Source organism: Vombatus ursinus, unplaced genomic scaffold (assembly GCF_900497805.2).
Source record: "Vombatus ursinus unplaced genomic scaffold, bare-nosed wombat genome assembly UNPS02014832.1, whole genome shotgun sequence".
Taxonomy (NCBI): Eukaryota; Metazoa; Chordata; class Mammalia; order Diprotodontia; family Vombatidae; genus Vombatus; species Vombatus ursinus.
This window is the reverse complement of record NW_020954610.1, coordinates 36511814-36525211: the sequence shown is the minus strand read 5'-3', so window position 1 is coordinate 36525211 and position 13398 is coordinate 36511814. Positions and strand designations below refer to the sequence as shown.

Here is a 13398-nt window from a genome sequence, read left to right as displayed (position 1 = left end):
CTAGGACTATTCCTTTCCTTTCTGCCTCACCCTCCAAGACTTCATCCAAAAACTTTTAGTTGCTCACACTAACTTCTACCCAAAGGGCCCCAAAGGCTGTATTTATCCATACAGAGCCATTAGTCACAGATAAAATTGAGTGAAGCCAATAAAAGCTTCACGGGGAAGTTGTGGTGGCAGAAAGAGGGGAGAAGGCCTCCATTTCAGTCTGAATGGGCATCCATATCCAATTCCTACATTTTTGTCCTCTACTTCAATTCTTGGACAAAGCAAACCAAAAGACAAAGTCTGCCCTGTCTTGAACCCTGAGGCCTATGACTATCAGCAAGTTTTTCTCCTTTCTCCTAGAGCACAACAAACTTTCCCTGGAGCCAATGACAGACCATTTGTGAAATCGGCATAACTATATACTTTTGGACTATTACAAGTTTCTTTGGGAAATGACTTCAATTTTAGAGGCTTGTTTGCTCCAAGAGACTTCTATTTTCTATGGGCTAACTGATGCTTCTCCATGCCTGGCTTGCAACAACAAACAAAATAAGGCTTTCTACTGATTTATCCCTTAAATTGAAAGCATTTTTTTTCCGTGTTAAAAGAAAGCTTGTGATTTTAAGAGGTAGAAGTAAGGAGGGAGGATGTTAAAGTCATAGGGATGTGAAGACATGGAGATAGGAGATGGGATGTTATTTTCAAAGAAGAGCAAGCAGGCCAGTTTAGTTGAAACCAAGGTGTCAAGGGGAATAAGCTAGGCTAGAGACAGATTGTCAAAGGCTTTAAGTGTAAAGCAAAGGAATTTTTATTTTATCCTTAGGAACAAGGGGAAAATACTGTGACTCCTTAAGTGAAAAGGGGTGACATGGTTAGACCTTTTATTTTATTTTTTGGAGGCAATTGGGGTTAAGTGACTTGCCCAGGGTCACACAGCTACTAAGTATCTGAGGCCTGATTTAAAGTCAGGTCCTCCTGACTCTAGGGTTGGTGCTTTATCCACTGCACAACCTGCCTGCCCCTAGACCTTTTGTGAATATCCATTTGGCCGCTGTTTGGAGAATGTATTAGACGAGGGAAAAAATCCTGAGTTATGGACATGGTTTTAGACAGTTTATTGCAATACTCTGGAGGAAAGGTGACAAGAGCCTGAACCAGAGAATTGTCCATGGGAATAAAGAGAAAGGGATTGATATGAGATATGCTATGGAATCAATCAATCAGCAAGCATTTTTTAAGCAACTATTGTGCACCAGACACTGTGCTAAATACTGAGGATGAAATGAAAAAGTGAAAACAATTTCTGCTCTCAAAGTGTTTACATTCTAATGGGGGGACACCATGTACAGAAATACATACAATACATACAAAATCTTTTCAGAAGAGATATAGGAGAACCTTTGTGGGAAAGACACTAGCAACTAGGGAGACTACAAAAGGCCTCCAATAGAAGTTGGTGTTTAAGCTGAGTACTGAAAGGAAGCCAGGAATTCCCTTAGCACTGATGCTAAGGGAAAGCATTCTGGGCATGAGGGACAGCCAATGCAAAGTCACAGAGATGAGAGATAGAGTCCTATGTGTGAGGAACAGCAAGTAGGTTGGTGTGGCTGAATTGTAGATTGTATAGAGGGGAATAATGTATGAGAAACCTAAAAAAATGGGAAGAGGCCAGGTTGTGAACATCTTTAAATGTTAAAAAGAGGAGTTTATGTTTGATCCTGGAGGTCATAGGAAGCCACTGAAATTTATTGAGTAAGGGGATTATATGGGTAAATTTATACTTTAGGAAAATTGCTTCAAAAGCTGAATAGAGGATTGATTAGAGATGAGAGGGACTTGAGGTAGGGGCTAGTGTAATAATCCAGTTAAGAAGTGATAAGAACTTAAAGTGATGTTAAGTGGAGATAGAAATGACAAGATTAGGCAATTGATTGGATATGGGGGGTGAGTGAGAGTAAGGAGTCAACAATGACATGAGAGTTGTAAACCTGAATGATGGGGAGGATGGTTGTATCATCAATAATAATGGAGAAGTTCAGGAGAGGAGTGACTATGGGGTCAGAATGATCATGAATTCTCTTTTGGACATGTTGAGTTTGAGATGCCTATGGTACATCCAGTTCAGAATGTTCAATAAATAGTTGAGTGATATAGGGATTCATAAGAGAGACTAGGGCTAGAAATATAGATCTAGGAGTCATCTATGTAAAAATGATAATTGAATCTATGTGGGCTAATGAGATTACCAAATTAGTAAGTATGAAGAGAAAAGAGAAGAGGGCCAGGGACAGGGTTTTATGGTTTACCCACAGTTAGTGGGCATGACATGGATGAAGATCTAGTAAAGGAGAATGAGAATGAATGGTCAGTTAGATAAGAGGAGAACCAAGAGATATCAGTGTCATGAAAACCCAGAGAGGAGGGAATGTCCAGGAGGAGTGTCTTAGGCTGCAGAAAAGTCAAAAAGCAAAAGATTGAGAGAAGGCCATAGGACTGGCAATTTAAAGATCTTTGGTAGTTTTGGAGAGAGAAATTTTAATTACATGATGAAGTCAGAATCCAAGGCCTGAGAAGTGAGAGGAAAAGTGAAGACAAAAAGTAAATAGCATTTTTGAGGAGATGGGGAATTTGGTTGTGTCAAGGAGGGCTGATAGGGCTGTAATTTGAGGAGATGGTAGGGTCAATTAAGAGTTAAGGAGATCTGGGCATTCAGGGAAGATGCTAGTAGATAGGGAGAGATTAAAGATTAGAGGAAGGGGGATGATTGTGGAGACAATCTGTTAGAAGAGATGGGAACAGATGAGATCAAGGGTATATGTAGAAGAGTTGACCTTGCCAAGGAGAAGATACACCTCTTCATCAGAGGCTGACATTAAGGAGATAGTAGTACTGGTAGTTTGCAATTCCTGCTGATGGGTACTGAGTCAGTTCATTGACCTATTATGAGCAACAGGAAGTTATTATTTCTGGGTCATTTATGGAGGATATGGAAAAACTTCCAGAGACTTGTCAAAGCTGACGATCATAAGCCATTTCTTGTGATTCATACATGGATAGAAGATACTGACAGAAGAACCCAAAATTACTAGAGTTTATGAAGTCCTGAGAAAGAAATTGAAGACCTCAGGTTCACTGGTGCTGCATCACCACTGTTGATAATTATAGGGGCTTCAGAAGAGAAAGGTCATTTTAAAAATTGTATAGCTAATTTAGAATATGTCATGTGAAAGTAAAGAAAGCCATTAGATCTAGAATCAAAAGACATGGGTTTAAACTTTGCCTCATCTGATTACTATTTGCCTCATCTGATTACCTGTGTGACCTTTGACAAGGGCTGGATTGGAATGATTCATTCATTTATGATTAGTAAGTCCTCTTCTAACCCTAAATCCTATGATACTTTTTTTTCTAATCCTATAAAAAAGGATTTGATTTCCAAGTCACACCATAAAAGATAGGAATGATGAGCTCTTGAACACATTGAATAAAGTCTGGCAAAAATATATTTGCCTGGTGACTTAAAAATACGATCAAAAGTCCTTTAAATTGAAAATGGAAGGGGAGGGAGAAAACTGACCAGTTATACTATATCTGCCAAATCAGATATTATGGAAGAAGCATTAATGGTATAGGAAGCAGTGTATACAGAAAGAGAAAGTTGCAGACAGGCAAATATTTGCCTTGGTGATAAGGAAAAATTGTACTCCTAAAAATTAGTTGTCTCAAAATGGCATGGGATGGATGCCTGGGATGATACTGAACTCCACCTACCTCCCCTCCCTGAAAATTTGGAGGTTGCAAGTGAAGACTAGATGATCATTTGTGGATTTTGTAGAAAGGGTTCCAGTTCAAGTATAGATTTGATTAGATGATCTCTGAAGTCCCCTCCAGCTCTCAAATTCTATGAAATTAAGTTACGCTTCTTTAGATAGAATTCTAATGGGAATGAAGCAATGACTGATAGCTGCATAGGTACCATACAGCTCTATACGGACTAGATATCACTTCTATAATACCTATCATCATATTGATCTTACAGTGTCGCTTAGAAACTGTTTAGACTCCAGCTTGTGCCCAACAAGTTCCCTTATTCTGGGAATCTTAAACAGACATATATGTTTCTGTGTAAATTGGTGCGTTGCCTAAGGTTGCCATAGAGAGAGGGCAGGAGACTAGAAGCAACTGCAGGTTGTTTCCATGGCATCCAGATGTGATTATAGCACAGCATTACTTCAATTTTGTCTCTTCAATAAGAAGCCAAAGTGTCATCTTTGACCAAGTTGATTGAGTTCTAATAACTCTTTTCTAAAGGAAAGCACTCCTTGCTACTCCCTTATTACCTTTCATGCCAGTTGTCTCTTTACTGTTGCCAGTTATTTCCAGATATACCGTTCTCCTTCCTCCCCATTGCTCTAGGGAGAATTCCCTAGTAACAAAGAAAGAACAGTTAAGCAAAACAAAATAATGCAACAAATGGCCTAATTGCATATGCAACATTGCACACCCATTGTCCCTCCTTTTCCTATGAAAGGATGACGTGTTTTCCTTATTTCTTTTGGGAGCAAGAGTCATAAGCAAGGTTGGTTATTATAATCATGTAGCATTCGGTTTCATCTTATTCTTTTAATTTAAATTATAATAGTATTTGTGTATGTTACTGTCTTGGTTTTGCCTATGTCACTCTGCATCAGTTCATACAAGTGCTCCCTCTAAGTTCTTCACATTCTTTGTTTCTTATGGGGCAGTAATAAACCATTACCTTCGGGTGCCATATTTTATATAGCCTTTCTCCAGCCAATAGGCACACATTTTATTTCTAGTTCCAGTTATAACCACAGAAAGTGCTTCTGTGAATGTTTTGCTATGTATGTATGTTTTCTTTCTGTTTTGCTGTTGTTGTTTTGTTGGTTTTTTAAAATTTGTTGTCGTATATGCCCAGCAATGGGCATATATATTGCTGGATATACATGAGTCAAATGGTATGAACACTTGAGTCACTTTTCTCCCATGCTTCCAAATTATTTTTCAGAATCTAAAGTGATCTTTAACTGTGATTTCCTGGGAGACTTTCCAGTGAGGCTAGGTTTCTACCTGGTAAGATTATATGTCTATAGGAGAATAACAGAAAATTAGTATCAAAAGGTAATATGTTATCAAAAGAAATAGGCTCAGTTTCTGACTATAACTTACAGTGACTTCTCTGAGCTTCCATTTCCTTGTCTGTAAAACGAGGACAATACAATAGAATGACACTGTTTACCTCAAAGATAAGCGTGAAGAAAGCAATTTTGAAACCTTAAAGAGGTTTATTATATAATTATATATATACACATTAAAATATATAGTAAATATATTATAAACTGATATAACTTTGAGTTATTATTATAAATAATAATATGTCTCCGTATCTATTATTTTCATATTAGGATTATAGAATTAGCATGGGAAGGGACCTACTGCAATGCCTCTATTTTACAGATGAAGAAAGAGAGGCCCAGAATAGTTAAGTGACTTAGCAAAGGCCACATAATTATATAGGATCATAGATCCAGGGTTGTAATGCACCTCAGTAGCCATCTTGTTCTCATTTTAAAGATGAGGAAATAGAGGCCCAGGGAACGTAAGAAACTTGTCCAAGATTACACAGCTAGTGAATGACCAAAGTAGAATTGGAATCCAAGTCTTCTGACACTCTTTTATGCTGTCTCCATATTCTTGGACAATAAAGTTATTGTTGAAATCCATACATGAAATATGAAATTATGTCAATTCTTCATTTAACTCTAGGATAAAACAAACGCCTCTCATCAGTTAAGCCCTCCATGATCTGGCTGCCACTCGCCTTTCCAGGTTTATTTCATATCATTCCCCTTCACATTCTATGTTCCAGTCAAAGTGACCTACTTACAAACTGGACTTTGAATTTGGCATTCCATTTCCCAACTTTCTGTCTTAGATTGGCTGTCTCCAGCCATGAGTGCTCTCCCTCCTCACCTTTGCCTCTTAGAATCTCTAGCTTCCTTTCAAGACTTATCTCAAGATACTACCTTTCAGAAAATCTTTGCCTCATCCCTCTCCTAAAATTAATGTCTGTTTACTTACCTCTGGACATGTTGTATCCAACCAAGTTGCTCCCTATAAGCTTTTTGAGGGCCAGGATTGCTGTTTTTAATCTTTTTATCCCTAGAGTCTGGCATATATTAGATACCTAGACATGTTGAACTGAATGTTAAAAACAAGTTCATTTTTGGGAGCAGGTGCTTTTTAGTGACTTTTTGCTTTGTGTAACTATGATATTTGGAGAGCATCTTATCAGGTGAGTCATCTGTGGAGGAGGGGATAGTTTCTAGCACAAAGGACAAGAAGAACTTTGCAGTAGTAATTTGCTGAATGATTGGCATGCCCAGCTCTTACTTTCACTGAAAAGGACCAGAGAAAACAGACTCAGGGTCACAGTTATAGTACAATTATAGCACAACGTTTATTGAATTTGGATATTGAATTTAAAATGCCCAGAGGATCAGATTTAAAAATCAAGTTACCAGTATGCAAAACAATGGATTTTCTTAGGTGGAGACAAAAGATCATTGAGATTTATAGAATTTTAGAGCTGAAGGCATCTGCTACTTATACCTGTGTTGGAGCTGGGTTGAATTTAATCAACCAGCCAATCAACATCTACTAAGTGCTTTATTGTTCAGTCATTTCAGTTGTGTCCTACTTTTCAGGATCCTATTTGGGGTTTTCTGGGCAAAGATACTGGGTGGTTTGCCATTTCCTTCTCCAATTCATTTCACAGATGAGGAAACTGAGGCAAACAGGGTTAAGTGATTTGCCCAGGGTCACCCAGCTAGTAAGTATCTGAGGCTGGGTTTGAACTCAGGTCTTCTTGACTCCAGGCCTGATGCTCTATCCACTATGCCAACTAGTTGACCCACCAAGTGTTTATAATCTACAATTAATCATCTACTAAGTACCTACTACATGTCAGGCACTGTGCTACAAATATACAAATATAAGGAATAGAACAATCCCTACTCTCAAGGAGGGGAGAAAACAAGTACATAGGGGAAAGAGGTGAAGGAAACAAACATTTATTAGACCCCTCCTTATGTGTCAGGCACTATGCTAAACACTTTACAAATATTATCTAATTTGATATACAATAGATAAGTATATGTAGAATAAATATAAAATGGTAAATATAAATAAAGTAGATAAAGACAAGGTAGTTTAAGGGGGGAGGGCAGTAAAATTTGGGGGGATGAACAAATGTTTCATATAGAAGGTATTGCTTGAGTTACCTCTTGAAAAAAGAGAAGGATTCTGTTTTAAGATAGAATATAAGCTTCCCAAGGGCAGTAACTGTTTCATTTCTGCCCCAGTGCCTAGCATAGTGTTTAGCACAGAGCAGGGACTTAATAAATACCCATTCATTGATTGATTGTATGATCTTGGTCAAGTCATGATCTCTTTGGTACTCAGTTTCCTCATCTCTAAAAGGAAGAGATTAGAAAAGATGATATATACTTCCCTTTTCAGTTCTTAATCATTAATACAATTTTATGACCTGGGTCATTTAGGCTATTCTCTTAGTTTTACGGATGAGGAGGCTCAACAGAGATTAACTGACCTTTCCAATGTCATACAGGTATTGATAGGCAGATCCAGCTCCCAGAACTTGAGTTTTTGTCTCCCATTTCTGTGCTCTTTCCACATGCTACTATACCACACTTTCAACTATCTGGAGGACCAGAAGAAAAAAATATCTGTTCACAGAGGCATCTAGGTCCTGCAAATGTGTACAGTGAGGCAGGAATGAAGCTGTTACACTAGATGAAGTATGTCAGCAACATTGCCTTGCAGGATTTCTAAATTAAATCTGGAGTCCTTTTAAGAAATACAGTATGATTTTAGCATATGCATTGAAGATACTTTATTGAAGGAGAGCCTTTAAAGTTGCATTTTGCTCTACAAGTCACTTTTTCCTGGTAACCGACAAACAATAAACACTGCAGGATCATGTATTCTCCATTCCCATTAGTCTATTGTTTGACTATGAAGACAATCTTCTATAAACAGTTGCCTGTGAAACTCTTCCTTTTCCATTCTCATAATTTCAAGCCATCAAGCCAACAATCATCTGTGAAATACTATGTGCCAGGCATTGTGCTAAATTCTGAGAATACAAAGAAAGGCAAAAACAGTCCCTGCCACCAAGGAATGCACAATCTAATGGGGCATTCAACACACTCTGACAATTTTGTACAAGATATATACAAATAAATTGGAAATAATCTTAGCCAGAAAGCACTATCATTAAAGGGGATTAAGAAAGGCTTTTTGTAAAAGGTTTAATGAAAAAGCAAATTAGAGCCACCCACTGTAGCAGTTGGATTGAGAGCTACCTCCTGGGTTTAAATAATTTTAAAACGAGGAGGAGATGATCAATATCTTTAAATCATTTCAATTCCTTTACTTGGTGATTATGTGATAATTCTATATCAGCACTAGGGAGGGGAAAAGAAAACCCACACATAAGTCTTGTGTGCCCAAAGGAAATTTATTAATGGATATTTTTTAAAGCTACCTAGAGATGGGAGTGGGGTGCTACAGTCCTTTAAATCTACATCCAGAATGGAACAATGATGGTGTTAACATTTTTTTAAATAGAAAAAGCATTAATAACTCCATTTGCCTTTTGTCCACCATTTTGTGAAGTTAACTTTTAGCTTCTTATGAGCCACCCAACTTTGGGGTAATCATAAAACTACTTCCTCCTCCACACTAGCACCTGATTTTGATGAAAGTCCCGATCCTCTCTACCAATAAGAAATGAGGTGACTTATTCCCAACAATCTGTTTGTTTTACTCCCTTCAACCTATAATAACTACAGAAATCAAGAGTCAGGGTACTTGGCTACCAAAAGCCTTGCACCCAATTTATTTCTGCCACTGCAGCATTACTAGATAAATAGTTGTCTGGATTCAACCACTTAGTGCCTCTTCCACCAAAACAGGTGTGGCAGTTCCCAAGATTTGGGAGGTGTGACAGCTCCAAATACAGTTTCCTAGCTTCTCTCACATGTGTTAGAGATACTTCCTCTTTTTAGGGGGCTTCCAGGTATTTATGATTTTCTCTCCCTTCCCACCCCAAGATTCTCCATGTGGAATGCTAACTCATATTTCTCAGGGAAAGGAGAATAAATTTCCAATACATGAAGATTGTAACAAATGGTTACAAACCTTCTTTACATGTGTGTATGTGTGTATAAAATCTATAGTGAGCAATATTGATTCATTTGTATTCCTCAGAGTGAGGAAGTAGAACACTTGAAGTTACAAAATTCTATACTTGTCCAAATAAGAAATGTTATAGAACTACAATAACCAGACATTTATAGAAAGCAATGCAGAAGTTAAAGTTTCTTTTGCCCTACCACAAAAACACCTTCATTACTTGCATAGACCACAATCAGAAAGATTTTATAGAGATGAAAAAGTTCGTATATGGTTGGTAGTTACAGCTATTTTCTTGGTTACCTTTTTGGCATTAATGCTGGTCCCTGATTTTTTTTCCATTCTTTTGAGACTTTTTATTCTTTATTATATATTTTTAAAAATGAACCCTAAGTCCCCTTTGTCACCTCCAACATGGATTATTTTCTGTATTAATTATGTCAGATCCAGTTACTCTTCTCAACTTAATTTTCTTGAGTGCCATTTCTACTTCCTTATCTAGCATATATCAGGTATTAGATATTGGAGTACAAATTTGAGGACCCTACTGCCACTGACAAAAAATGTATCACTAGAGAAACACATTTCACTTCCATTTCTCTTTCTCCTTTCAGTTTTATCTATAAATGTCCTTGGGAGAGCAAAGTTTCACTGTTTCTCATGCTAAGCTTTCTTCAGGCTTGAAGAAGCCTTACTGAAGACAGTCAGTGTCTTTTTTTTTCATCCATTTCTAATTTTTCAGTGAATAGATAATTTAAGTAGGTTGGGTTGGAGTTCTTATAATTATAGCAATAACTTCCCTTTAATCCTTTCTTCTAATTTGATATTAACTTTGATCTTTGTTCTTTGTGTTAAGAATCACAAAGTCAGAGATAAATCCATAAACTAAGCCAACTGGGGGACACAGAAGAAGCAAGTTCTACGTGAGTCAACACTGTGGGTATGGCAGCCAATAAAAGATAATTCAATCTTAGGCTACGTGTATAGAGACAAAATGTCCAGAACAGGAGAACCATTGTTGCACCATTGCACACTGCTCTGGTCAAGCCACAGCTAGAGTATTGTGTTCAGTTCTGAGTACCACGTCTTGGGAAAAATGCTAAAAATCTTGAGAGCACATTTAGAAGTAGGCATCCAGGATGATAAGAGGTCTGGCCACACTCTAAGAAGATGGTAGAAGTGGAAGAAGAAGTGTTTAGTTTTTAGAAGAGAAGATTTAGAAAATTTACATCGTATCTTCAGGTATTTGAAAGCTGTTAAGTGGAGAAGGATTCGAGCTGTTCTGCTTGGCAACAGAGGATAAAAGGTAATTGGTGAAAGCCTTCTTTGATCCTCTCAGTTGTTCATACTATTTCATGTCTCAAATTTCCTTGTATTTATTTATCTGTGCATGTTTTATATGATGTCCCATCCCCCCACCTCTAAGAATGTAAGGTCCTATTCCTTTTTTTGTTTCTGTATCTCCAGAGCTTACCCAGTACATTTCACTTTTGATAAATCATTGTTAAAGTGAATTGAAGTTTCAGAAAGTCAGGACTACGTATAATATAAGTAAAATTTTCCTAATGATTAGAGCTATCTCAAAGTGGAGTGGGCTATCTAGGGAGATATATTTTCTGTAAGTAAAGTTCTCCAAGCAGAAGCTAAATGACTACTTGTTTGAAATGTCTTAAAGAAAATTCCTGTTTAGGACTAGATAGATCAAATTTTGTGATTGTGTAAGTCTATGAATCAGGGTCGAGCTGGTTCTGGCTACTTGGTATATGCATACGTCATCCTTTACCTGTTATTGATACCTGACGGAGCACTAATGGAGGCAGAAGTGGAGAGATAGGCACTGAAAGGGAAGGCAGAAAGACACTAAGGACAAAGTTCACAATTTTGTTGAACTTCCTTTAATTAAGTTATTAGATGGTGGTCTTAGAAGAACAAAATTCTTCACCACTCACTGTTGGTGCATAGGTTTTTTTTAGGCCTTTTTCTGACAGTATGTTGTAACTCCTTTCTTTTCTAAACCTTGCTATATGACATTTACATTTTGTTTCTCTTGGCAATGACATATCCATGGCATCATTTTAATGGTTGTGTGGTGTCTATGGATTAGAGAGATGAGAGTCTGAAGCAAAGTGACCAATTTGGAGGTTATTGCATAGTCCAAAGAAGGGATATTGAGAATCTGAACTAGAGTAGATTCTGTGTGAGTGAAAAGAAGACAGATGTGAGATATGTTGTGGCAGTAGAATTGAGAAACCATAGTAAACGGTTGTACTTGGGGGTTGAAGGAAAGGAAGGAGTCTAGATTATTCTATAACTGTGAACCTAGTCACCCTCAATGAAAATGGGGAAGTTTGGAGGAGGGATGCATTTGTATTTTGCATCAGATATACTGAGTTTGAGGTGGCTATGAAACATTAAATCTAGCAAGCACTTAGTAGTGTAAGACTAGAGTTCAGAAGATAAATTAAAGATGTAGCTCCAGATATGGAGGTTGTCTGTGTAGAGATGATAATTGAACTCTTGGAATTTGATTAGATCACCAGAGGAAACAGTAGAGAAAGAGAAGAGAAAGGGACCCAAAACAGTTTTTAGGGGCGTGCACAGTGAGTGGGTAGAAAGAGGAAGATGATCTAGTGAAGACATGTGAAGAGCTGTCAGGGAGAACCATGGATGCCAAGGAAAACTAGGATGTCCAGAAAGAGAGGGGAGGTAGTTGTCAGTGCCAAAAACTGCAAAGACAAGCAGCGAGAAGACTGAGGAAAGGCAATTGTATTTAAGAGATCTTTGGTAACCTGGGGAGAAAGCAGAGTCATTGTAGTTCTAGAGTTGGAAGCCAAATTCCAAGTGTTTTAGAAGAGTGAGAGAGGCTGGAAAATGGAGACAATCAGTATAGGTGAATTTTTAGGAGTATGGCTATGAAAAGGAGAAAAGGTATACGTTGATAACCTAAGGCAGGGTGGGAAACCTGCAGCCTCAAGGCCACATGTGGCCCTCTAGGTCCTCAAGTGCAGCCCTTGGACTGAATCCAATCTTCACAGAACAAATCCCCTTAATAAAAGAATTTGTTCTGTAAAACTTGGACTCAGTCAAAAGGCCACACTCAAGGACCTAGAAAGCCTAGAGGCCACAGGTTCCCCACCCCTGGCTAAGGGAATGTCACAGTCAAATAAAGTTGTGTTGTTTTTTTTGTTGTTGTTGTTTCTTTAGGGTGGGAGTTACTTAGAAGCTTGATCGAGCATTTGGGTCTGGGGTTGGGAAGATCAGAGTTCACATGTGACACCCAACATATTTGTTCTACGACCCTGGGCAAGTCTCTTAACTTCTATATGCTTCTATTTCATCAGTTAGAAAATGGTAATGATGTTGGTGCCTACCTCATAGAATTGTTGTGAAGATCAAATGGGATAATATTTGTCCGTGGAACAGTGCCTGGCACAAAGGAGGTGCTTAATAAATACTTGTTCCCTTTTATTCCCTACTTAGGTTTGTCAGCTACAAGATGACTAAACAGGAGACAGTAGATATGAGTGAGGGAAAGAGAAGAGGAGGAATCTGCTGGAGGAAATAGAAGAGAGCAGGATAAAAAGTTAAAGGTTAAGGATTGGTCTTGACAAGGATAAGGGCTACATCTTCCTAAGTAATTGAAATAGAGAGAAAATGAACCCATAAACTGATATAGAAACCAGCTTAGCTCAAGTTTTCCTGTTTTGAAAATTGTTCTTGAAATGAAGTAACACATGTTACAGTTTCTCTCCTTTGTAACCACAGGTTGTTTCACTTTCCTTTAATAACCCTAAGAAGTTCTGCTTTTTGGTGTTCAGGATGGTGTTAACCAACTGTAGAAGCTAGCTAGGACTAAGTGACCTGTAGGTGTAGGGAAGAGTCCTTATTATTCTCTATTATTTTCTCTATTATTATTATTATTATTATTTCCCCTTGCTTCCACAATCACAAGTTGTGATTCAGTTTTGATATTCAGGAAAAGTCAGTACCTAAGAGACATCCTGTCCCATCACACATGTTGTCTTCTCTTCCTGATTCATTGATATATAAATAGATACCTGAGACAATGAAATGATTGCAGAAGCCTCCTAAAGAAACTTTCCTGTTTCCCAAAGTAGCTATTTTGTCTAATAAGACTTTGAGCACTCTGACCTGCCAACCACAAAGTTT

General features: G+C 37.9%; 1 long non-coding RNA gene across 1 annotated transcript in view; it reads right to left on the bottom strand.

The window, feature by feature from the left end:
• Positions 1-6229, bottom strand: part of LOC114025586 — a 49802-nt gene extending 43573 nt beyond the window's left edge. Inside the window, exons 1-2 of the long non-coding RNA XR_003567049.1 lie at positions 6091-6229; positions 4329-4414 (exon numbers count right to left, since the gene is read on the bottom strand). This is a non-coding gene — a long non-coding RNA (uncharacterized LOC114025586). The remainder of the gene's footprint in view (positions 1-4328; positions 4415-6090) is intronic.
• Between the last annotated feature and the right edge of the window lie 7169 nt (positions 6230-13398).